Genomic DNA, 24,178 nt, shown 5'->3' on the forward strand with positions numbered 1-24,178 from the left:
AATTGATGGGGCCTTTTGACATCTTTTTAATATTTAAATATTCACTTAAAATTGTTTAAAAATCAGGGTTGCCATATTTAACAAATAAAAGTACAAATAAATTTTATTTGTATTTTTTAATATTTTCAAAAAGTATTTATTGTGTACCTGAAATTCAAATTTAACAGTATTCCTACATTTTACTTGGCCAGCCTATTTATAATGAAACAGCAAGTATCAACTTCTCTCTCATCTTTGGAAAGCAGGGTTATATTAGTTTCATAAAATAAAAAATATTCATTTTTTTCCCAACCAAGTTGATACTTGTAACATTTTTATTTTACCATATGAGCTAAACATAAAATATGTTTTTCTCTCTAACTTACATACTAGCACTGCTGTGAAACAAGGGAAGCAAATGCCAGCAACTGTCTTTGAAGAGGTTTCAAATAGTATGAGATTTTTCACCACGGATAAAATCAGAACATACAACAACATGATATGAATGACCTATGTTTGAAATTCTTTGTTTCTTATAAAGAAGTTTTTCAATTGAATAACTTGTCTGCCTCTAGACCAGACTTTGTGACTGAGGACAAATGAAAAGAAGAATAAATGTTTCTTTAAAGAAATAATGAGATCCTACGTGTGTGTGTGCGCGCGCGCGCGCCTACGCATATGTATATATGTTAATAAGTATGTATGCATATCTGTGCGTGCTTGCGTGTATGTGTGTGTGTTTTCAATTCTCCTGATGAGGGATTGGGAAGAAAGGCAAAGAAAAAGATTCTAAAAATAGTTGGAGAACTTCCTTTCTTGTGGATGTCAGTGAGCACTAGGGATGAGTGGCCCAGAGACCTGGGAGGAGGAGGAAGCCACCTTCTAACTATTGCAACCATGAACAGATAACAACTCCAAGGCACATGCAATCTAGGAGAGCCCAGGTAGTCGACTTAGCACAGAAATCTGAGACCCTAAGCCAACAATATGATGTGCCACCTTTTCTTTCAAGGTCTGCAGGTCCCTGGGGAAATTCTCCTTATAAAGACACTCAGGAGAGTGGTACAGTGCGAGGAAGAAGGGAACCTCATTGTGTGCGCAGTAACCTTATCTGGCCCAGCGCTCACACTCAGAATCTGGCCTGAAATACGTTGGTAGGCTCACCTGTTTTTATTATACCTCTTTAACCTCAAGTAAAACAGGTATTTTAAGTAGTTTTCTGGCTTTTCCTAAATAAGAATTGGAAGAACTATTTCCTAGGTGAGGTTATGTCTCAGTTTTCTCATAAGTAAAATAGGAATATTTATATTACCTAACTAAAGGGTTGTTTGGGAAAATCATCTGAGATAATGCATGTAAAGCACTGATCACAGTCCCTGCTGAGGAGATAAATGTAAACTAGAACAGTAATAATACTACTTATAATTACTCCATAACCAATACTGTAAAGTAAGTAACTGTGCTAGGGGATAAGAAACCAGATTGCTTGAAACTTGAAATAAAAAATAGGGCAAAACAGAATTCATCACTGAGAGCAGAGGCAAACTGTATCAGGTGATTTGAAAGTTTCTCTATATTTCAGGCTCAGCCAAGAACAATTCTCTATTTGAATAGAGCAAGCGACAGTTTTCCTGAAGCAAATGGCAATTTACTCACTCGCTCATTCGATATTTATTGATTAGACATCTCTTTCAGCTGTAATATCACCAGAGCATCTTAAATGGTCTCCCTGATCCTCTTCTCTCTTCTCCCTGCAACCCCCACCCCCCACCCACTTGTAACACAGCAGCCAGATTGTTCTCTAAAGGGGAAAAAAAAAAAAAAAACCTCATAAATCAGAGATGGACAAATCCCTGCTTAATACTGTCCAGTGTCTTCTCAGAGAACTGCAGATAAAATCCAAGCAGCGTGCCACAGCTTACAAAGCCCTACTCAGTCAAGTCTCCCACTGACCTTTCCAAATATGTTACTCAATTCTACCCACCATATTTACTTCATTTTTGTTCCTCAAGTGCACCAAATGTCTCCTTAACCTCTGAAATCACTTCCCTGATCCACCGGTGGCTCATCGTCTGGAGCCAGCAGGCGGCCTCCTCAGGCAAGAGTCGCCCTTCATCTCCGAAATCACACATTTTTCTTTCTTTCTTTTTTTTTTTGAGATGGAGTTTTGCTTTTGTTGCCCAGGCTGGAGTGCAATGGCACGATCCCAGCTTACCGCAACCTCTGCCTCCCAGGTTCAAGCGATTCTCCCACCTCAGCCTCCTCAGTAGCTGGAATTACAGGCATGCACCACCACACCTGGCTAATTTTGTATTTGTAGTAAAGTCGGGGTTTCTCTATATTGGTCAGGCTGGTCTCGAACTCCCGACCTCAGGTGATCCACCCGCCTCGGCCTCCCAAAGTGCTGGGATTACAGGCACAAGTCACCGCGCCTGGCTGCATCACACTTTAAAAAATCCTTCTACAGCATTTATCTTCATCTATTTTTTGTTTACTGTTAAGTATTTACTCTGAGCTCCCTCCTCTAAAACAAAAACTTTAACAGGACCTGACTGCTTTATCCCCAGCACCTAACTCAAAGTCAACAACCGCATGTTTAACTAATGAAAATTTCTTATGCTTTGTTCTCCGCTCGTTTACCAGCATCTTTTCCACACAACTTTCTGAAGACGGCCATATATATATTTCCCCTCCTCCTCCCCACCCACACACACCATTCAGGCCCCATGTTATTGCCTTCTCTCAGTCTTGGACACTAGGCAGAGGGAGTCTCCAGGGTGGGGAAGAAATGGGCAGGGTGGGGTCGGATCCGCAATGAGTGAGTCTCATGGGGGTGAGATGGGCAGTGCTGGACCAACAAGTCCTAGAATAAATGACAGAGGGAGGGCCAGGGCATCCTCAGCTCTAAACAGGTGGGCCTGAGGGCCACCAGCACCGAAGGTGTTTGGTTCTCATCCACTCCGGCAGAGCCAGGCCAGAAAAGGAGAGAGTTTCCTGGCTCCAGCATCCCTATATCCAAGTCCTGCAAAGGGGTCTCTTGTTTGGCTATGAGATGAACAAAGATAGCTCAGAAGCTCCCAGCTTCCAGAGTTACGTGGGGCTGGGCCTGAGAAAAGCTGGGAGCAAGGGTGAACAAAGAGCAAAGAAACAAAAGCTGGGAGCAAGGGTGAACAAAGAGCAAAAAGCAAGGGTGAACAAAGAGCAGTCGTTGCTTTCTGGAAGACTAGCACCTCAGAGCCTGCTTAAACTGTTTTCCCGCTTGCTGACCCCTGGACTAGGGCCAGACTGGCACACGCCAAAGAATGGGTACACACCATTCCTCTTGTGAAGTTCACAAAATACAGATTGGTCAGCAGAGGGAAAAGATCATAATGCTGTGGTGGCAGTAGCCTGTTTTTTTCTAAATCAATTTCCCCATGGAGATGGGTGGAAAGTTGAAGTTGTAGTACGTGCGCGCTAAGGCTGGATACCCAGCGCGTAAGGAAGATCGGGCACTTGGTTCAAGTAGGCCCTGATGAGATAAGGTTGGAGCCCACGCTGAAGAGCACCCGGGCCAGCGGCCCAGATGCAGATGCCTTCCTGGGGAAGGGTCCGCACAAACAGTCGTTAAAGGCGCAGCTGCAGTAGCCAGTGGCACGGGATACAGTGGGGGCGCCTTTGCAGCGCTCCACCTGCCTCTGGCTCCAGTCCAACCTCGCCGATGGCGTCCTGGCCTCTAGTATCCTGCCCTCTTCTATTTTCGGCCACGAAGTTCATGGCATCCCCACAGCAGGGGATCACGGGGGCAGCAGCGCCCAGACTCTCGCGAAGGCAGCAGGTGCGGACAGGAAGTAGGCGAGCAGCACCAGGCCCCAGATCAGCACGCAGGGAACCATGATGTTTGTCACTTCCGGCGGATGGGATGGTGAGCAAGTAGATGACGTCAGTCTCCCCTGGGCTGTCTGCTGCGCTACTTTGGTGGCAGCTGCCGATCACCCCCGGGGAAGGTTAAAGATTATACGAGTTTTCAAATAAAAACCACACACACACACACAAAACATAATTATCATCTCTATGAATTTTTTAATTACCTTTCCGTATCCTGCAGCGCAAACACACACAGTTAAAATGATATGCATTTGATATAGTTTATTATTGAAGTGAAGGGTGAGAATAAAAAGCATTTAAACTTGTATAAATCTAATAATTACTAGTAATAAATAAGGTAAAATCTCCTTATTTGAAGAAATTATCAGTACTCAGCACACACTAAATATTTAAAAATTTGTATTTCTAGTTCTGACTCCTTGGGCGCTTACCCCACAGTTGCTGGTTGCCATTCTATGTCATTCTTCCTCTTTATGTTACTCTGAAGTCACTATCAGCAATACCAAAGTCATTCACTTCCTAAGCAAACCCGCGGTTCCTTCAGTAGCACCATCTTCATCCTCTCCCCTGACCTAGCATATCACATAGAGAGGATATCATTTTCAAAATGTAATTCCTCGCAGACCTCCTTTGTCCCAAATATCCAAGTAGTCATAAAATCCGGGTGCAGCTTACTCTGAAGTGTGCCACAATTTCCTCCTTTGCTTTTATTTTTAAAAATCTCCATTTTTATCCAGAGCTGTATCTGGTAGTATTCACGTTTGTCTTTATATTCTAAATTCTTTCTGCCCTAGTCCATCTTCCATGCAGCCGCAATAAATTTTTCAAATCTATGACTATTACCACACCTAATCTAAGTTTGCAACCTAAAATTGCCCTGCATTGTATATATCTTATGAGACTGTATATCATATAAGATTGTATATCCTATGAGATATGAAATATTTTTAAGATCTTTCAACTTCTATTTCTCTATCCAGCCACATCCCTGCTTCTCATATCTCAGAAAATAGAGCACAGATAAACTGACAGACTATGTGGGAAATCTATATACCAAGCTATACACTTCTCAAGGGTACAGACACTGCCAATTACCTCACAGAGGACCTGGTGTATAATAGGCAGTTGAATTTATAGTGTGTCTTATTGCGTTGAGCTAAACTGAATTTTATTTTTAATTTATATGGGTACATAATAGTTACACATAATTATGGGGCACATATGACATTTTGATACAAGCATATAACGTGTAATGATCAAATTAAGGTAACTGGGCTACTTCCAAGTGTTTCAAATTCTAAGTGTGGCAGAATTTAATGGCAAAATCTGCTCAGTGACATGTTTCTATTTGTTAAATAAGTATTCATTATTTGTTTCCTGGAACACAGGACCCTCCTTTACAGTATACAAAGAAAATAATTCCATTATAATGAGAAATATCAAATTGTCACCATATATAATGTCAGCTATGTATATTATATAAGCCAAAGAATGATACATGAACCATGATAATCACCTAAGGAGGATAAATGATGAATTAATAATGAGAAACAAAGGAATAAATAGTGGAATTCACATTTCATTTGAAAATATAATAACATAACTTCAAAATTAAATAATTGCCTATTGCATGGCATAGTGCTTTTCAAAACTGCAAGCTGTCTCGCCATGCTATTATTTACAATACAATTCAGGAGCCATCATAACCCCTTCAAGTCCCTTTGGAAACTGTGTTGTCTGTCACTTCTAATACAGATGTCACAACAATAATAATAATTGTAAATAGCAAGACTAACAGCTAATGCATACTTCATAGTAATAAATGATACAGGAAACTGCATATTTACACAAACTCCTCAGGTAATTATGGTAACAGTAAGTGACTATCTGGTGGCACACAAAAGGATAGGTTTCCTAAAAACCACCTATTTTTTCATTACACAAGAGATGAGAAATCGTAATTCGATAATATCTAGATGATTTTATAGAAAACGTGCTAAAGTATTATTTTTTGCAACATTATAAGCCAAATATAAATTAGTCAAATATAGATGAGGAAAGCAAGTTGTATTTCCTTGGATAACAATGAAATGAATCAGATAAAGTCACTCATATTTTCATATATTATACTTCCTATAGTATAGGACTATATTCCTGATTCAAAATAATTCAAAATGAATCACCTCATATTCCTGATTCAAAATAAATTGTTTTGTTCACTGTCAAATTTTTTATTTGTGTTACAGTAAGCACTTGTTTTTTATTCCATTCATCTTTATCATTTAAAAATGGTCTATGATCTTATATATGAATTGTCAGAAACTCCAGGAATTACTTTGTTTGCCATATGACCTCTTCTCTTTAGGCAGCTGTAATAGAATATGGTGTGTTTTCATAACTCATTCAGTCATTTCTTAATCTTATCCTCCTCTTTACTTTATAACATTATTAAATAAGGCAGTGGCTAATATTTTGCCTGTATCATATTATGCAGACAGAATTGATCCTTACCAAAAATTTTACTAAGGTTAAAATGAGTCATTCAGATCTCTTTGACATTGCTACTTATTTATTACTTCCTAGGTGCTGAATTCCTTCACGGTCTTTCCTCCTTCCTATTTAAGAAAAAAAAAAGTGAAAAAAAAAAAATGAAAGAAAGTTACTATTTCTCCCAGTATCAGTATAAAAGTAACTTGGATTATTCACCAGGAAAGAATATTTCATTACAGACACAGAAGAAGGGGCCTTCTTTCCTTCTTTCCTTTCTTTTTTCCTTCCTTCCTTTCCTCCCTCCCTCCCTCCGTCCCTCCCTCTCACTTTTCCTTCTCTTTTTTTTCCCTTGAGTCATTGAGATTTTTCAGATTATATCACACACATCGTTAACTGATCACTGAATAAGTTGGAGATTCTCTCTTATGATCTCATGCAGCTTTCTTTTGTTTTTGAAAAATTTTTCAAAGACAAAAAGTCTGTAAAATTTTATAGTAAGTTTAAATTTAAGTTTGAATGCTCCTCAAAAAATTAAAACTAGAACTGCCATAAGATCCAGCAATCCCAATTCTAGATATATGTTCAGAGGAAATAAAAACATTATCTTGGGGAGAACTCTGCACTCCCATGTGCACTGCAGCATTATTGACAGTAGCCAGGATATAAAATCAATCTTTGTGTTCATCGACGAAAGAACGGATAATGAAAATGCAGTGTAGATGTACAGTGGAATATTATTGATCCTTAAAAAAGGAAGGAAATCCTGACATTTGTGACATCATGAATGAATCTGGAAAACATTATGCTAAGTGAAGTAAGGCGGGCACAGAGGGACAAATGCTGCATGATCTCACTCATATGTGGAACCTACAAAAATCAAACTCATAAATGCTTAACGTAGGATGGTGGTGGCGAAGGGCTGGAGGGAGGGGTGGAGGAATAGAACAATGTTTGTCAAAGGGTTCAAAATTTCAGCTAGACAGAATGAACAGGTTCACAAAATCTACTGTACAGCATGGTAACTATAGTTAATAATAATGTATACTTACAAAATGCTAAGACTGTGGATCTTAGATGTTCTCACAACAAAAAATGATAAGTATGTCAGGTGATAGTTTAGTAAGCTTGATTTAACTATTTCACAATGTATAAAGCATCATGTCATATACCATATATATAATTTTTATTTATCAACTATAAATTTTAAGGTATCAACTATACCTTAAAAATTTTAACACAATAGAATAATTTTATTAGAAATTTTATATAGTTCTATCACATAAATACAAAAAGAATTCAATATATTCTTATGTAAATGAAAATACAAATTTATCCATATGTGATTTCCATTATTTTATATTCTAAGAAAACTAAAGCTCCTTCAATTATGGATAGAAATCAAACATGCCATACAAGAAAATTAGTGAACTGTTGTGTATGTATGTACAATCTTTCCCCCCATTATTGGGTTCAAAAAAATTTTAGATGTGAAGAACATGGAACTAAATTGAATGAACAAAGGTCTAACTTCTTTTGTTTATTAGTATTCAATAACCAATTATTAATAATATGTAAAGATGCTACAAGGAGAGAGAAATAATTTTAAATAAAAGTTAATCTGGATTACATTTAATGAGCATTTACTTTGAAAAGTGTGTTCTGAAATTTTAAAATAGAGATTTTATCTTTATTGTTTTTCTTGGAAACAGATCCTCCAAGCATTTCAACTGCCTAGACTAATTTGAAGTGCCCTGATTAATATTATGTAATAATATTCTAGATCTTTAAATACATTCTGTAGTTTACATTGTGCATAATTAGGACTGGCTTTCTTCACAATTAGTGCAAATTGCAAACATTTTATTGACAAATACAAAATATCCACAGTGTTTTAGCTACAGAACTTTATAGATGATGTCAACACAATATTTTATAGATTATTTTCCCTCATTAATTTCGCAGGGCAAAAATCTTCACTGAACATCTCTGTCCTAGACTGAAGATGCTGAAATAAGAATGTCATTGTGCATTAACTTCCTGTTCTCTTAATCTAATATAAAGTCCAATTAAATATCAAACTGCTGTCACCAAATTTTCAGTATATCTGAAGCTGAAGATACAAAGAACACTGGGAATAGGCCTCTGCCTAGAGAAGAGGAAAGTGGACCCTAATAACCGAAATTTAAACAGAAAAACAAACATACCCATTCCATTGTTTACAATCTCCCAAGACAAGCTTTTGCCAAGAAATGTTTTTAGAAAATCCCACATCAAGATGTCAGTCCCACATCAGGATATGTGACAAATAACTGGAATTCACATGGATTAGATGATTTCTTTTTAGAAGTGAGTCTATCATTATGCAGACATGTTTATGAAAACAACACTCATGCTGTTAGGTTATTATACTCATTAAGTGTGCTACAATTATGTTTAAAGCCCAGGATAAACTGTGCACTTTAAAAATTGCCAAATCTTTACATGGTCCAGATCTTTATGCTGTCAGGTCCAGAGTTCAGAATGCTGGAAACACAGGAGGGAGCAATTTAAGTAACAAAATATTGACAAAAGTCAATAGTAAATATCATTTTCAAATAAAAGTAGCAGTAATTACAGTTTAACTTCATTTGGTGTCAATGGAATGCTCAGCACTAGCCTGACAAGACAGAAATAGTGCCATAAACTCTAAATAAGGGGATGCAATTGAGATTAACACACACACACGCACATACATGCACACACACATTTGCAGACACAGACACACATGCACACTGAGACACACACAAACATGCATTTACATACATATGCATATACATACACAGACACACATAGACACACACACATAGACACCCACACATGCACACATATTACACGCAGATACACACGCGTGCGCACACACACACAAAAGTCAATGAAATAGTCTTGTAGCAGATAGAACTGGAAGTGATCTGTGGAGTTCTCTCTCGAGTGTCTTACTCAGAAATGAGTTAGCTTAATGTTTCAGTTAGTTTAATGGCAAAACTAGTGTTTTACATAAAAGAAAACATTCCTAAGGGGAGAGGATATGGAAGAGGGGTCAGGAGAAGCCAACAATAAACAGCAGTATAGCAGATGTTGCTGTTCATCTCCAAATGCCAAGGGCTGATGAAGAGCACTCCCATGGGCTCCCTCTGAAGGGAGAGGGAGAAACTGCTATGGTAGAATTTTGGTGTTCTCCCAAGATTGATGTGTGGAAATCCTCATCCCCACAGTGATGCTGTGGGGAGGAGAGGCCCTGGGGAGTTTATTAGGTAAAGAGGGCAGAGCCTTCATGATTAGTCTTGCTGCCCTTATAGGCGAGGCCTGAGAGAGACCCCTCATCCCTTCCACCATGGCGAGGAAACAGCGAAGGTGCCATCTATGAACCGGGAAGCAGGCCCTCACTAGACACCAGTTTTGGACATCCCAGCCTCCAGCACCATGAGAAACACATTTCTGTTGTTCATAAGCAACCCAATTGATGTTGCTTTGTTACAGCCATCCAAATGGACTAACACAGTTACTAAATATATTTCACAATGCTTAGCCATAGACTAAATTCCAATTTCCTTTTAGTCTGTTAATACAGGCTGATCCGATGAAGGGTAATGAAAAGCAGGCAAAGTTGTCAGTCATCTCTTTGGGCTGAAAGAATTGAAAAGGCAGGACATTTCTTAATGGCTTGAGTTACTTGGGTACAGAGTTTAAAATAATTGCCCAAGCTCCCAAGAGAAACCACCTTTCCAATGCTTAAATACTATTAATCTGGATTTGTTCAATTCTGTTCAGATTTGAGAGTTTCATAATCTTCTAGCAGAAGGATTAATCAGTTAATACCCTACATGAATTCTGTATAAAAACATTTTTTAAAGCCAAAGCAATTCACTGAAGCTTTTAATAAAAATAAAGACCAAAATCTAGCACAAACAGGACAGGGGCTTTCTATCATTTACAACAATGTGCTGAATAAATACGCCTTTAAATACCCATGACATTTACAATTTTTAATACCAAAATTGAAAGAAGCAATAATGCAATCAAAATATTCATGAAAAGCTGATGTCCGAGGATACTTTTGTCAATATTCTTAACCTTCATAGCACAAGGAATAGTTTGAGGACACACACACACACACACACACACAGACATAGAAATATACTACACTTAATAGCCTATGCAAGAAGGCCAATAGCTAAGATTTCATTTAATCAATGGTTAGTGAATAGCTTCCATCTGACAGGCCTCCTATAAGATTTTGAAAGCATGTGGTTAAAAAAAATACACAGGGTGCTTGATTTCATAAACCTTATGATAGAGGGAAATACAGACAAATAAATAGACAATTATTATATGATCTAATCACTGGCATGAGAGCACATAGGGGAAATGTAACACACTTTGGAATTTCAAAGAAGATATCCAAAAAGAGATATCCTATCTACTTGAACAATTATTAGCAACTAACCAGAGAAGAGGATGAGAAATTGCAAGGGAATTTGTCTTCCTTTTGAAAATGCAAGGGAAAGTAATCTGGACAAAAGGAAGAACAGGCATAAGCACCTAGAAAGATCCTACAGGACACAACAAGGATTAAGGCTTTTGAGCTGTGTGGGAAGTTTTAAGAGAGAAGACAAACTGGAGTTTTACAAGATGACTTCATCCACAAGATGGTCAGAGAGGATCAAAGAAGATGATGAAGAACTGCACTGCCATTTCTATTTCAAATTATTAAGACACATGTATACATACACAGGGACATATGAAGTCATTTCAAAAATTTGCTTAGCAAACAACAATAGGACTATGAGTGGAGGGGGATATGAGATCAAAAATGCTTTTAATTTTAGGTTTAAAGAAGGTTTTGAAAAGATGCTTATAACAGCTGGAATGAAAGTGAGGTGAGATAAATAATATAAAGATTGGAGGAAAGCATAACATTAATAGATTAAATAGGGCCTCTAAGAGGGGATATGATTCAGAGAAAAGCTGGGAGAAATTTAGAACAAATAGGGATATGTGCTCCACTGTAATCAGATGAGATGAATAAAGGGGAATTTATTTAATAGATGCCAGTAAGACTGCCAGGCATTTATCAGGAACTGAGGGGCCCCTGCCAGCTGTGCCCATGGTGGAGTGGGGGTGAGATTATTTGCTTTGAGTGATGAGGAATATGGTAGGTCAGAAACTACAGGAAATAGAAGAGGCTTGAAAATAAGCAAAAATAAACTCATAAAACCTAAAAGTAATTCTGGGAAGCATTTCTGAGTTCCAGATAAGATTGCAAGTGCTTCTAATAAAATACATTGATAAGTTTGTGAGTGTGTTTCTGAGAAAGAGACAATGTGTGTATGTTTCTGAAGTATATATGCTCATCAGAACCAAAAAAGAATGTGCTTGCTTTACAATACCACTACTACTATTAAAAATAATTAATAATAATGACAAAGATGTCAGCATCATTCCACAAATGTTCAGAACTTCCTAAGAGCAAGGCTCTGGGAAAGGCACTTTGGAAAATGTAACTCAGTTTAAGGCTTTTCTGTGCTTTCCTCAAACATGATACTATATTATTTTGCATGTGCGTGCGCACACACACACACACAGAAACAAGACAGGTTAAAAAGACCAAGTATGAAGCAGAAAGTGTTGCTGCTTTGACAGTTAAAAAGTGGGCATGATTCAAGTTAAGATGAGACTGCAGGAAAGGCGGAGGTAGGCTTTTAAATAACGCTTATGAAAAATGAAAAGAGGGTAATACAATGATAAGGCAAGAAGCCACTATTTTAACAGGTCTTTATGAGTTGAAAAGTAGTAGATTCAGTGGTTTAGTTGCAAAATAATAAAACACAAACGTGATTATATAAATTTATCATACCAATGAGTTTCCTAGATATCAACAATTTGTTACAATTTCTTCAGTGTTCGTGAAAGGTTTGCATGACTTAATATTTAATTACTGTTTTGGGATGTTATATAGATATGGAAACAATATATTCACGTATAAATACATTGTTTGAGTTCATCTAACAGTTTTATATAAAGCATAAACTGACTGATACTATTTAGCTACTTAACCTGCATAAAACTTACTGATATTAACATACATCAATATATGTATAATATTTTATTGATATGATTGATGTATTAACATAAATATCTCCTTGTTATTGCATAATTACATCTGACCTATCACTGGTGATGTTTTGTTACTTAAGTTGTGAATATCCTATTTTCTGTTTTTCACCCAATGATTGATGATGTTTGGTTCAATGACTGCTTTAGTAATTGTGAAAAATATGTCTTTCTATTTATATCAATCATTTTGCATTTTCACTTGTCATTCCTTAGTAATGAGGAATTTTCTCCTCTCCCTTATATCCCTTATGTATTGTGCCAGAAGGTACGGAAGTGCTTAAACACTGACAAGGAAATGGCAAAAGGACCCAGAGGTCAGCTTAAATAAGCTCTCATTGGCTACATTTGGAACAATTTAAGTATTAAAAGGACTAATGAGATACATTGTTCATGAATTAAATTTTGTAAAAGAGTTCCTAAATGCTATTAAAGAAATAGGAAAAATAGTATTTAAACACAAATAACATAAGAAGGTAGTTTCTCCAGCAATTTTTACCCACACATATAACACCAAAATTGGGTTGCGTTATTTTTAATAACACAAATATCATCTGAAATGTACATTATTTATTATCTCTGCATATTCAAGCCAATCACCAAAAGTAACCGATATATTGCTTTCACATTTCTTTTGAGTTTTTCCCTAAATGAGAATTATGAAATATTATTTCTTGTGCTAAAAATAGTAAAGTTCTGAGTACAGTGACAAAAGCTTAGTGATGGTGAATATAAATACAGAAACAGAAGGCAATACTTTCTACAACAGTGACCATGGCAGTGAGTTTCATCGTTCTGAGCACAAGTCCTGGAAATATTACTGATTGGGATTTGCTTTTGTTTTAAAATGTGATGTTCCTCAACTCTAATAAGAGGTGAACATTGAATTATTTTAAAATTGAAATGCTAAGAACATTGACACATTTTAAATACTTGATAAAGATTGGTCGATAATTATTATTGATGTTATCAACTCCATAACATGAGGACCAACAAATAGGGCCAGAAAAACTTGGAGAATAGATTTTAAATAAGAAACAAACACATAATATTAACAGAAATGTATGAGCCCTAGAAAGTATAAAAGGCTAATTTTAGGGGTTACTAAAGTTTAATTTATTGAGTTTGGAATATAATACATTATATGGCACCTTCAGCCACACACACACAAAATATTTTTTTGAGATTTCTAACCTCCTTGGTTAGGTATTTCTAGGTATTTCTCCCTTCCTTCCTCCCTCCCTCCCTCCTTTTTTTGGGGAGAGTTGTGGCAGGGAGTCTCACTCTGTCACCCAGGCAGGAGTTCAGTGGTGTGATCTCAGCTCACTGCAACCTCCACCTCCCGGGTTCAAGCAATTCTCCTGCCTCAGCCTCCCAAGTAGCTGGTATTACAGGCACCTGCCACCACACTCGGCTCATTTTTTTTGTATTTTTAGTACAGACTGGGTTTCAGCATGTTAGTCAAGCTGGTCTTGAGCTCCTGACCTCAGGTGATTACCCCCACTGGCCGCCCAAAGTGCTGGGATTACAGGCATGAGCCATAGCTCCCAGCAAGTCTTTTACTTTCTTTTTGGCTACTGTAAATGGGATTGTGTTCTTCATTTGATTCTCAGTCTGGGCATTACTGGTGTATAGAAATGCTACTGATTTTTGTACATTGTACATTGATTTTGTATCCATAAAGACACATATACTCATATGTTCACAGCAGCACTATTCATGATAGCAAAGACATGGACTCAATGTAGGTATCCATCAGCAGTAAGGTGGATAAAGAAAATATGATACATATACACCATGGAATACTGCATAGCCAGAAAAAAGAATGAAATCACGTCCTTTGCAGCAACACGGATGCAACTGGAGGCCATTATCCTAAGAGAATTAATGGAGGCACAGGAAGCCAAATATCACATGTTCTCACTTGTAAGTAGGAGCTAAACATTGACCACATATGAAGATAAATATGGAAACAATAGACACTGCAGATTACTAGAGGGGAAAGGGAGTGAGGCATGGGTTGAAAAATTACCTACTGGATACTATGCTCACTACTGGGATGCAATATACTCATGTATCAAACCTGCACAGGTACCCCTTGTATAGAAAATAAAAGTTGAAATTTAGAAAAAAAAAAAAAGGCTTCATTTTTGACATAATTGCTGGAATAAAAACAATGTTTTGCTATCATGAAAAAAGAGGGGTGTTTTGAGGTAGTAGATATGGTTCTTGACTACAACGGGTGAATACTAAATGTTTATTTTTATATGGCAGAAACAGATTTGTAATCTCGTATCACCTACATTTCAAACAAACTTGAAGTCTTGAATTCCTCTTTTAAATCATGATTTTTAATTTGGATACACTATAGTCAGTGCAAGTCTCTTTAGAGAATTGGCATTTCAAACAAGTTTATACTTTTTGGGGGGAAATAAGATTAATGTTGTCATTATTTGCATGGATTTTAAAAAGGTAAATGAGTCCAAATTGCCCATCATTTAGCTTTTTGAATATAAACGACAAGTTATTTGCCAATACAGCTGTAGGTAATTTTACTGAAGGAGAAGGACTGCCAATATGTTACATTTTACACTGTGGCATTTACCCCTAAAATGGTACATTCTTCTCATCTGCCATTAGTTAAAATACTAAGCCTCTGTGTAACTTTCTTCCCGTCCCTATGTAAAAACAAACTGACACATTGATAAAATATCTCCAAACATACCACTGTGACTCCGCACAATTCTAATGCATACGCCACATGTAATATCAGAGAGGGAGTGAAAGACAGAGAAACAAAAAAAATGAGGTATTTTATAGAATGAATTATTCACATGCATTTCTGTTAAAAATAGTTGAGTCAGTGTTCACTTTATGTGTTAAAAACAAACACACACATGCAAAATAAACTTACAGATCCTCAGTGTATCAAAAGCTTTCTTCAGACTTAGGAAATAAAGTATGTCAAGTGGCTTTTGACCTTGCAAGAATGCCTGTCACTGTTATTCTGCAATCCTGTGTGGCACTGCCGTTACTGCTAGAAGCATACCTACTAGTTACTATTCTTTCTTTCATGATGTTCTGTGCTTTTACACATTAATGACTTTCAGCTTGGTTTTTTTTGTTTTGTTTTGTTTTCGCTATAGCTATTCAGCAAAAGTACCTGAAGATGAATTCTAAACAAAGCTGAAAATGTTCCACAGCTATTTTCATACATGGTTACATATTTTCTAAGACCCAATAAAGCCTTTGATATTAAATTAGTAGTTAGTGAAAAATTGCTTACTTCAAGTGCTAAGGTATTTTGATAATGTATGTTATCAAGATATAAATTTATTATCTAGCTATTTTCTTTCTTTGGTCTTGTTTATCGATTTATGTCAAAGTTTCTAATTAAGAAAAGAAAAGCTCTGAATTCCTCAATTCTGCATATTAGATCACATTTCTACAACACTGAAGCAAAAGTTTCTCATGTTGTATCTGCCATAAACTTGATTATTCTTAAGTGATAATGGAGACTACTGTTCATATATGTATTACATCAAAAGTAGACTTATCTTGCACCCAACTTTTTAGCAATAAACTCTTTGTGTAAATATACAGGAATAACATAAACTAATAATTAAAGACCACAACTAACTAGACCAGAAGTCAAGATTATCAATTACTAAACAGAGTGAAAGATCTCTAGAATGATCATATATACAAATTAGTCTAATACAGTCCTGGTTATACCTTAATCCTAGTTTCCTGTCTTGTCAGCTCTTCTTTGTACTTTCAAAGTATCCAGATTGGGGTGACACATTATTTGGTGAATCTCTATATAACATGCATTTTGATATATTCTACTTTTGAAAAATGTGGCAATTGAAATACATTGCCACATTTGAAATTGAAAATTGCCATATTTTTCAAAGATATAAATGGCACTCAGTATTTGTAGAAAGCACATTAAATATGTCACTTTTTATTGCACCTAACATTTATTTAAAAATATAACAATATTTCTTATTCAATGCTCCAAAAATTAATAATCTCTTATTAAGGACCAAGCATGGAATAATCAACTATTAAAAATCAATTTGGGGCTGAGCACACTGGTTCACACCTGTAATCCCAGCACTTTGGGAGGCCGAGGCGAGTGGATCACCTGAGGTTAGGAATTTGAGACCAGCCTGACCAACATGGTGAAACCCCATCTCTACTAAAAATATAAAAACATTAGCCAGGCATGGTGGTGCATGCCTGTAATCTCAGCTACTCAGAAGGCTGAGGCAGGAAAATCACTTGAACCCGGGAAGCAGAAGTTGCAGTGAGCTGAGAACGTGCCATTGGACTGCAGCCTGGGCAACAAGAGTGAAACTCTGTCTCAAAAATAAAAGTAAAAATAAAAATAAAAAAATAATCCATTTGGGATGGCATCACCCAAATGGCAGAGTGAGAAATGCCAGCCCAACCTTCATTGCACAAAAGCAACTGCAACACCAGCAAAAAATCTCAGAGTCAACTTTTTTAGAATTCTTAAATCTAGTTAAACACTTAAAACAATCTGGTGAAAGTTTAATGAAGAAAAAATTTGCTGCATCAGTGTAAGAAATCACTGTGACATTTTAAGTTGTCTGCCTACCATCTCCCACTTTCCAGATGAGTGATGGCGATGAAGACAGCAGCAGACCACACTCCTTGTTCAGGCTGCTAGTGCCAAAGAGAGCAATACAATTGCTATTATCAAAGAATTGTGGCTGTGTTTTGACCTGTCTTTCAAAGCTCCCTGAATGACTAGCATGAGGGCTACAGTTAATTTGTCTGAACCAACACATTCTCAGGGCTAGGATAACATTTGTCAAAAGTATTTAAAGCCTGAGATAAGGAATATAACAGGCAATATAGCAAAACTCCAGGGAAGAAGAGGTTAGGAAAAGAGATATGCCAACTTTTAAAAGATCTGTTTATACCAGAATATCAAGACGACTAATTACATGCCCAGGGCTATACACATACTCTGATAAAAGCAGAAAATAACCTCAGCTTTCATCACTGGCTCACCTTCTGACTCCATGAAAATAGGAGGTGAAAGCTAAGGCAGGGCTATAAACGGCCTGGCTGAGCACTGAAGGAATATAGAAGAAAGAAACTTATGAAGTTTACAGTGGAGATGAATGAAATAAAGAATAGAGAATCAACAAAACCTAAAATTGGCTCTTTGAAATAAATATAAATAATATCAACAAACTTTCAGATAGACTGACCACAAAAAAAAAGAGAGGACTCAAATTACTGAAATTAGGAATGAAAGTAGAAACATTCCTACAGATCTTATATAAATAAGGAATATAAAAGATATTACTGCAAACATTTTGTAAGACACATGACCTCGCTGTGTCGCCAAGGCTAGAGGGCAGTGACGCAATCATAGCTCACTGTAATCTTGGACTACTGGGCTCAAGTGATCCTCCCATATCAGCCTCCCAAAGCACTGGGTTTATAGACATGAGCCACTATGCCTAGCCAAGAAAACAGATTTTCGATATTCTCCAAAAAATACTACTAAGCTGAATCTAGCAGCATATTTAAAAATATATATGTACAATAACCAAGTGAGATTTATTTTAGAAATGAAAGAGTGGTTCAATATACGAAAGTCAACTAAAATAACATGCCACAATAGACTGAAGGAAAAAAATCTATATGATGACCTCGACTAATGCCAAAAAGAAAAAGCATCTGACAAAATCCCAAACAAACTGTTTCATGATAAGAACACTTAATAATCTAGGAAGAGAAGGGAATTTCCTCAACCTAATAAAAGGCACTTGTGAAAAGTTCATAACCAGCATTATACAAAACACTGAAAGAGTAGAAAACCTTCCCTCTAAGACTAGGAACAAGATAAGGATAAACACTTTAGCCACGACTATTCAATGTTGTACTAGTAGTTCTTGTCAAGAAAAATAAATCAATGGTATTCAAACTGGAACAAAGTAAAATTATTTCTATCTAGAGGTAAACCTAATAATATACATAGGTATTCTTTAAAAACCCACACACATACACACAAATCTATTAAACTAAAAAGTAAATTTATCAAAGTGGCAGAATACAAGATCAACACACAAAAAATCAGTTGCATTTCCATGCAGTAGTAATTAATATGAAAATGAAATAAGAAAATAACGGATCAAAAAGAATATAATACTTAGCAATACATTTAACTAATAATATGCAAGACTTGTATACTGAAACTAAAAAAATTGCCAAAATAAATTAAAGCAGGCAGAAATAAATAAAGGCATTATATGTTCATCAACTCAAAGACTCTATAGTGTTTAGATAGCAACACCCTACTGCCACAAGTGATCTACAGAATGAATGTAATTTCTGTTAAAAAAAAAAAAAACAAAAAAAAACGGAAAACCTGATCCAAAATTCATATGGAATTGTAAGTAGCCATAATAGTAAAAAATAAATTAGAGCAAACTTGGAGGAGTCAAAGTTCTCAATTTCAAGAGCTACTTGGGAGGCTGAGGCAGGAGCATTTCTTGAACCCAGGAGGTGGAGGCTGCAGTGAGCCGAGATCGCGCCATTGTACTCCAGCCTGGGTGACAGAGTGAGATTCTGTCTCAAAAAAAAAAAAAAAAAAAGGTTGATTTTATATTATGTTAACTTTGCCTCAATAATAACTTATATAAATTAAAAATAAAAATAAAAACCAATATGGTATTTGGCACTCAGGAGACAGCAATAAAGACGGCAAATTCTTCCCACTGAAGTTTTCATCCAAGTAAACCTCAGAGGAACATTTACAAAACAGTCAGAGCTCATGTGTGGGATTCAGTGGTTGGGAAATGCATTCTTGGAGAACAACCACAAATTGAATCAACTCCATATGGTGCCCTTTTTGTGCAGTTACTAAGGCAATGAGTTCCTGGAGTTATACATCCACAACTTTTCTTTAGTTCTCTTCAAATATTCAGCCATCATGAGATAACGCTACAGTAGTTTCTTAAGCAACATTGCAAGTGAACCAGCCTAGGCTGCAATGATGAGTGCCATGCTCTTCAACACATCAGAGGGCTTTAAAAATTCTAAACTGCCTACTGTACTTGATCCTCCATAAGCTCAGCCATTTCCTTGAAGTCATTTAAAGCCATCTTAAAACTTATATACTTTAATATCCTGTCTTATAACCTTCCCTGATTGCTTTACGAGTAGAGACAAATTATATATCATGTACATGTATGTACATATATATACACATGAATGTATCTGTATATGTATTAATGTATGTATATGTGTATTGTGTATATATATGATCATGTGTGTGTACATACATTTATGTTTATGGAATGTGGTAAGCACAAGCATAGAGTGTACACAGCAGGTTAAGGGAGCACACAGACTTGACCTCCACTCTGAACCTGAGAACTATGATGACTACAGGAGATGGTATCTGAGGATCTATCTTAACAAAATTTAGGAGCAGGAATACTATGGGTCTATGTCTAAATACCACTATCAGCAACTCGTTCAAACAAAACAGAGTCAAGGGCATGTAATTCCTTGTGGATAGAGCATTTAGTACAAGGGATAGAAAGTCACACAAGAAAATGCTGAAGATACAAGTAAGAGACTGCTCCTGAATGGGCTTGAAGTCACGCTAAGGAGTTTAGACTGTCTTAAGCACAATCATATCAGAAAACAGAATTTGGAAACAAATGGAACAAAGATGGCAGTTTGCTACTCTCTTGTAGGCTACAAGAAAAAGATATGGGTTCAGGTTTTCCCATGTAAGTTATTTACATGATTTAACTCATTGAATCATCACCTAGTAGCACTTTGCAGCATAGAAAACTGCAGAACAAAGAGAAGACAAATTTGCTGAGGTCACATTGCCAGAAGTGCTGGAGCTGGGTTTCAACCTGAGATGGTCTTGCTCCACACACGTGACCACTGTGCTCTGGTGTTCTCACAAGGTCTCTTGAATCTGCCTCTAGTTTTTGCTGAGAGAGGAGCTATGCATTCATCATGTAGTCAAATGTCATATTTAAACACTAAAATCTTTCTACTCATACAGAGCTATTTTCAAATTAACAACCTGGAACATCATGTTCAGAAATCTACAGATCCTATGTAAATGCAACTTTTTACTCTGAAAGAAATTAATTCAAACTCTGATCTACTGATGCATTTGTTGTAAGGTAAATAGGTGTATTTGTATATTTGGTATACCAAATGGAAAAAAAAATGAGTGATCTTCATTACTTTAGATAAAATGAGTGTGAAGCAACGTTCGTTTCCCTCCATTATTTGTACATAAATTAAACAGCATGTATTGAGCATCTGCTAAGGGTCTGCTTTGTGTTATTAGTATGCAGTGAGAAATAAATGATCCCTAATCTTATGGACCTCCCAGTAAGGTGGAGAAACACTAACAAAATATTCACACAGATATACAATGAAAGATGTGTAATGAAGTGTCTTCAAGACAATAAGCAACATGTTTAAGTACAGTATAAGACAATAAGCAATATGTGTAAAGTAGCAAGCAGAAATTCCATGTCTATTGTTGAAAATGATTTACAAAATAATATGGTTTGGCTCTGTGTCCCCATCCAAATCTCATCTTGAATTGTAATCCAAATTGTAATCCCCACTTGTTGGGGGAGGGGCCTCATGGGAGGTGACTAGATCACGGGGGCAGTTCCCCTATGCTGTTCTCCTGACAGTGAGTGAGTTCTCACAATGTCTGATGGTTTTATAAGGGGCTTTTCCCCTTTTGCTCTGCACTTCTCTTTTTGCTGCTATGTGAAGAAGGATGTGTTTGCTTCCCCTTCCACCATGATTGTAAGTTACCTGAGGCCTCCCCAGCCATGCTGAACTGTGAGACAATTTAATCTCTTACCTTTATAAATTACTCAGTCTTGGGTTTGTCCTTATAGCAGCGTGAGATGGACTAATACACAAAGCATATTAAGAGTCTTTGAAGATCTTTAGAAATAAAAAGAACATAAAATATGCTTTCAAATACTGAGCAAACTGACCCCATTTTTTAGAAGGGAGAATTAAGCAAGTCAAAAACAACATTAATGGTGAATTTAAAAAAACACACAAGGTAAAAGACAGTCTGATTAATTATGCAGGATTGGTACACAATTTAGAATTATCCAAATCCTCTGACTACCTCATTCTCTTACCTCTATCTCTGCATGTTCCGGGGTAACCATATTTTAATCCCCAGCCTAAATGTTATCTCCTTTCTTAACGTATTTTTCTGAATTTTGCCTTCCTTCCAGCCTGAACAATTTTTTCTTTTCTCTCAATATCCAAAATGTCTTATTGTCTCCTCCTTGAGGCATTCTTCACATTCTGTGTAACATTATACACACCAGTGTTCTACCTGTACCACTGGGCCATCTCTTTTTATCATGAAACACCTATTGTGCTTTTCACAATACAACAGCTGTTGAATGAACAGTTATTCTGTGCATCCCCTGGCTGTTGACATTTCTATTATGAAAAAGAAGAATACATTTTCAACTACATTTATTGCTATGTTATCCAGTGCATATTCTGGTGGGTTCAAATAAAATAATTACCTAATTCAAAAATACTTTGTAAATGTCAGTGATTTAGGCCACTCATGTTTGAATGAATCATTGGAGGTAGGTACAGTATAGATCTGAAAGTTCTTGTTTACAAAAAATATACTTCAAAATAAGTAATTCATATTAAGTTGAGTAACAACAGATGTTATGTACAAAGTTTATTGTATTAAATTTATCTTCTCTAGTCTTCTAATGTTTTAAATTGCAAAAACATTTCAGAAAGTGTAAAATAATTGAGATCCTCAAAGGAAAATGCCTAGCTAAAAATATACGCAATCTTTGTGAGAAAGATAGACAGAAAAGAAACAAATAATTATTGAATTTTAAAAGTTAAGCACTCATATTTATTATTTGTATATTTGACAGTAACAGTATATTGATGAAAACTGTAATAAAATGTTACTTTAACTTCATCTGGTATTCATGTAAGGAGTATTTTTATGGTGGTTGTTAGCTATAAGGACAGATTTAATCTGAATACAAAACCACACACACACACACGCGCGCACACACACACACACACACACACAATTTACTGGAAATTAAGTGGTATAGGGAATAGAGAATTAATTTGAAAAGTTTAATTTTAATATCTTTCTGATTTGTAATTTCAAATGCTTAAAATAGTCAACTAATTTTTAAATTACCCTATTGAAAATCAAATAGTAGGATCTGAAATACTTCAAGAAGCTGATGAAATTCACTACCCACTCGCTCAGTACTTGTATTAAACCTTCAATCAGCCAATGTCAAGTAGTTTTTCTCCCCCAGGATCACAGTTCTACATAAATCGAGCATTATTTTTTTTGTTTCATGTTCAACGTATCTCATAGTGAAAGAAATGTGTGTGTGTGTGTTTGTGTGTGTTTAAAAGAACAAAAATCACAGAATCAAAAGCAATTTGTGTACCAAAGTGAGATATTAGAGAGATTGAAATTCTTCACAGACACAGTAAATGCTAGAGGACAGTGGAAAAAAGTCTACAAGGGTCTGAGTGAAAAAGACTATAACCCAAGAAATATACTTGGGCTCAAGCTATCCTGCAAGTAAGAAACCACCAGGCTGATAGCAACAGAGAACAGACTCATGGCTACTCTGAATGTTTTCTTGAAAACAACTACAGACATAACTTGTTTTATTGTATGTAAATTCATGGTGCTTTGCAGATACTGCATTTTTTTACAAATTGAAATTCTGTGACAACCCTGTGTTAAGCGAGTCTATCACCTCCATTGTTCCAACAACATGTGCTCACTTCATGTCTCTGTCACATTTTGGTAATTCTCAAAATATTTTAAACCATTTCATATTATTATATCTGCCACGGTGATCTGTGATCAATGATCTTTGATATCACTATTGTAATTGTTTTTTGGCACCACAAACCATGCCTATATAAGATGCTAAACTTAACGAATATGTTGTGTGTGTGTTCTGATGTCACTGACCAGTTATTTTCCACTTCTCTCCCTCTTCTCAGACCTTCATATTCCCTGAGACAACAATATTGAAATTAGGCCAATGAATAACCCTACAATGGCCTCTAAGTGTTCAAGTGAAACAAAGAGTGGCACATCTCTTGCTTGAAATCAAAAGCTACAAATGATTAATAAATCATTAAGGTAAAAATAAACTCAGTGAGGAAGGCATGCTGAAAGCAGAGGTAGCCCAAAACCAACAGCTCTTGTGCCAAACAGTTATCCAAGCTGAGAATGCAAAAAGAAAAGTTTCTGAAGGAAATGAAAAGTGCTACTACAGTGAATGCATGAATCATAAGAAAGTGAAATAGCCTGGGATGCTGACATGGAGAAAGTTTGAGTGGTCTGGATAAAAGATCGAACTGGTCACAACATTCCCTTAAGCAAAAGCCTAATCCAGAACAAGACTCTCACTCTGATGGAGAGGTGAGGAAGCTACAGAAGAGAAGTCTGAAACGAACATAGGTTGGTTCATGAGGTTTAAGGAAAGAAGTCATCTCTGTAACAAAAGGTGAAGCGGCAAGTGCTGATGTAGGAGCCGCAGCAAGTTATGCAGAAGATCTAGCTAAGATCATTGATGAAGGTAGCTGTACTAAAAACATGTTTTCA

General features: G+C 36.3%; 1 protein-coding gene and 1 long non-coding RNA gene across 2 annotated transcripts in view; both read right to left on the minus strand.

Annotated features, from left to right (window-relative positions):
- Positions 1 to 24,178, minus strand: part of DOK6 (docking protein 6) — a 435,054-nt gene that overhangs the window by 371,347 nt on the left and 39,529 nt on the right. The window lies entirely within an intron of this gene.
- On the minus strand, positions 1,639 to 5,496 carry LOC140709041 (uncharacterized). Its single transcript, XR_012089375.1, has 2 exons — positions 3,294 to 5,496; positions 1,639 to 1,780 (listed from the first exon to the last, which is right to left on the minus strand). It is a non-coding gene; the product is annotated as an uncharacterized lncRNA (long non-coding RNA).

The sequence above is a fragment of the Chlorocebus sabaeus genome, chromosome 18 (assembly GCF_047675955.1).
Source record: "Chlorocebus sabaeus isolate Y175 chromosome 18, mChlSab1.0.hap1, whole genome shotgun sequence".
In the NCBI taxonomy this organism is placed as follows: domain Eukaryota; kingdom Metazoa; phylum Chordata; class Mammalia; order Primates; family Cercopithecidae; genus Chlorocebus; species Chlorocebus sabaeus.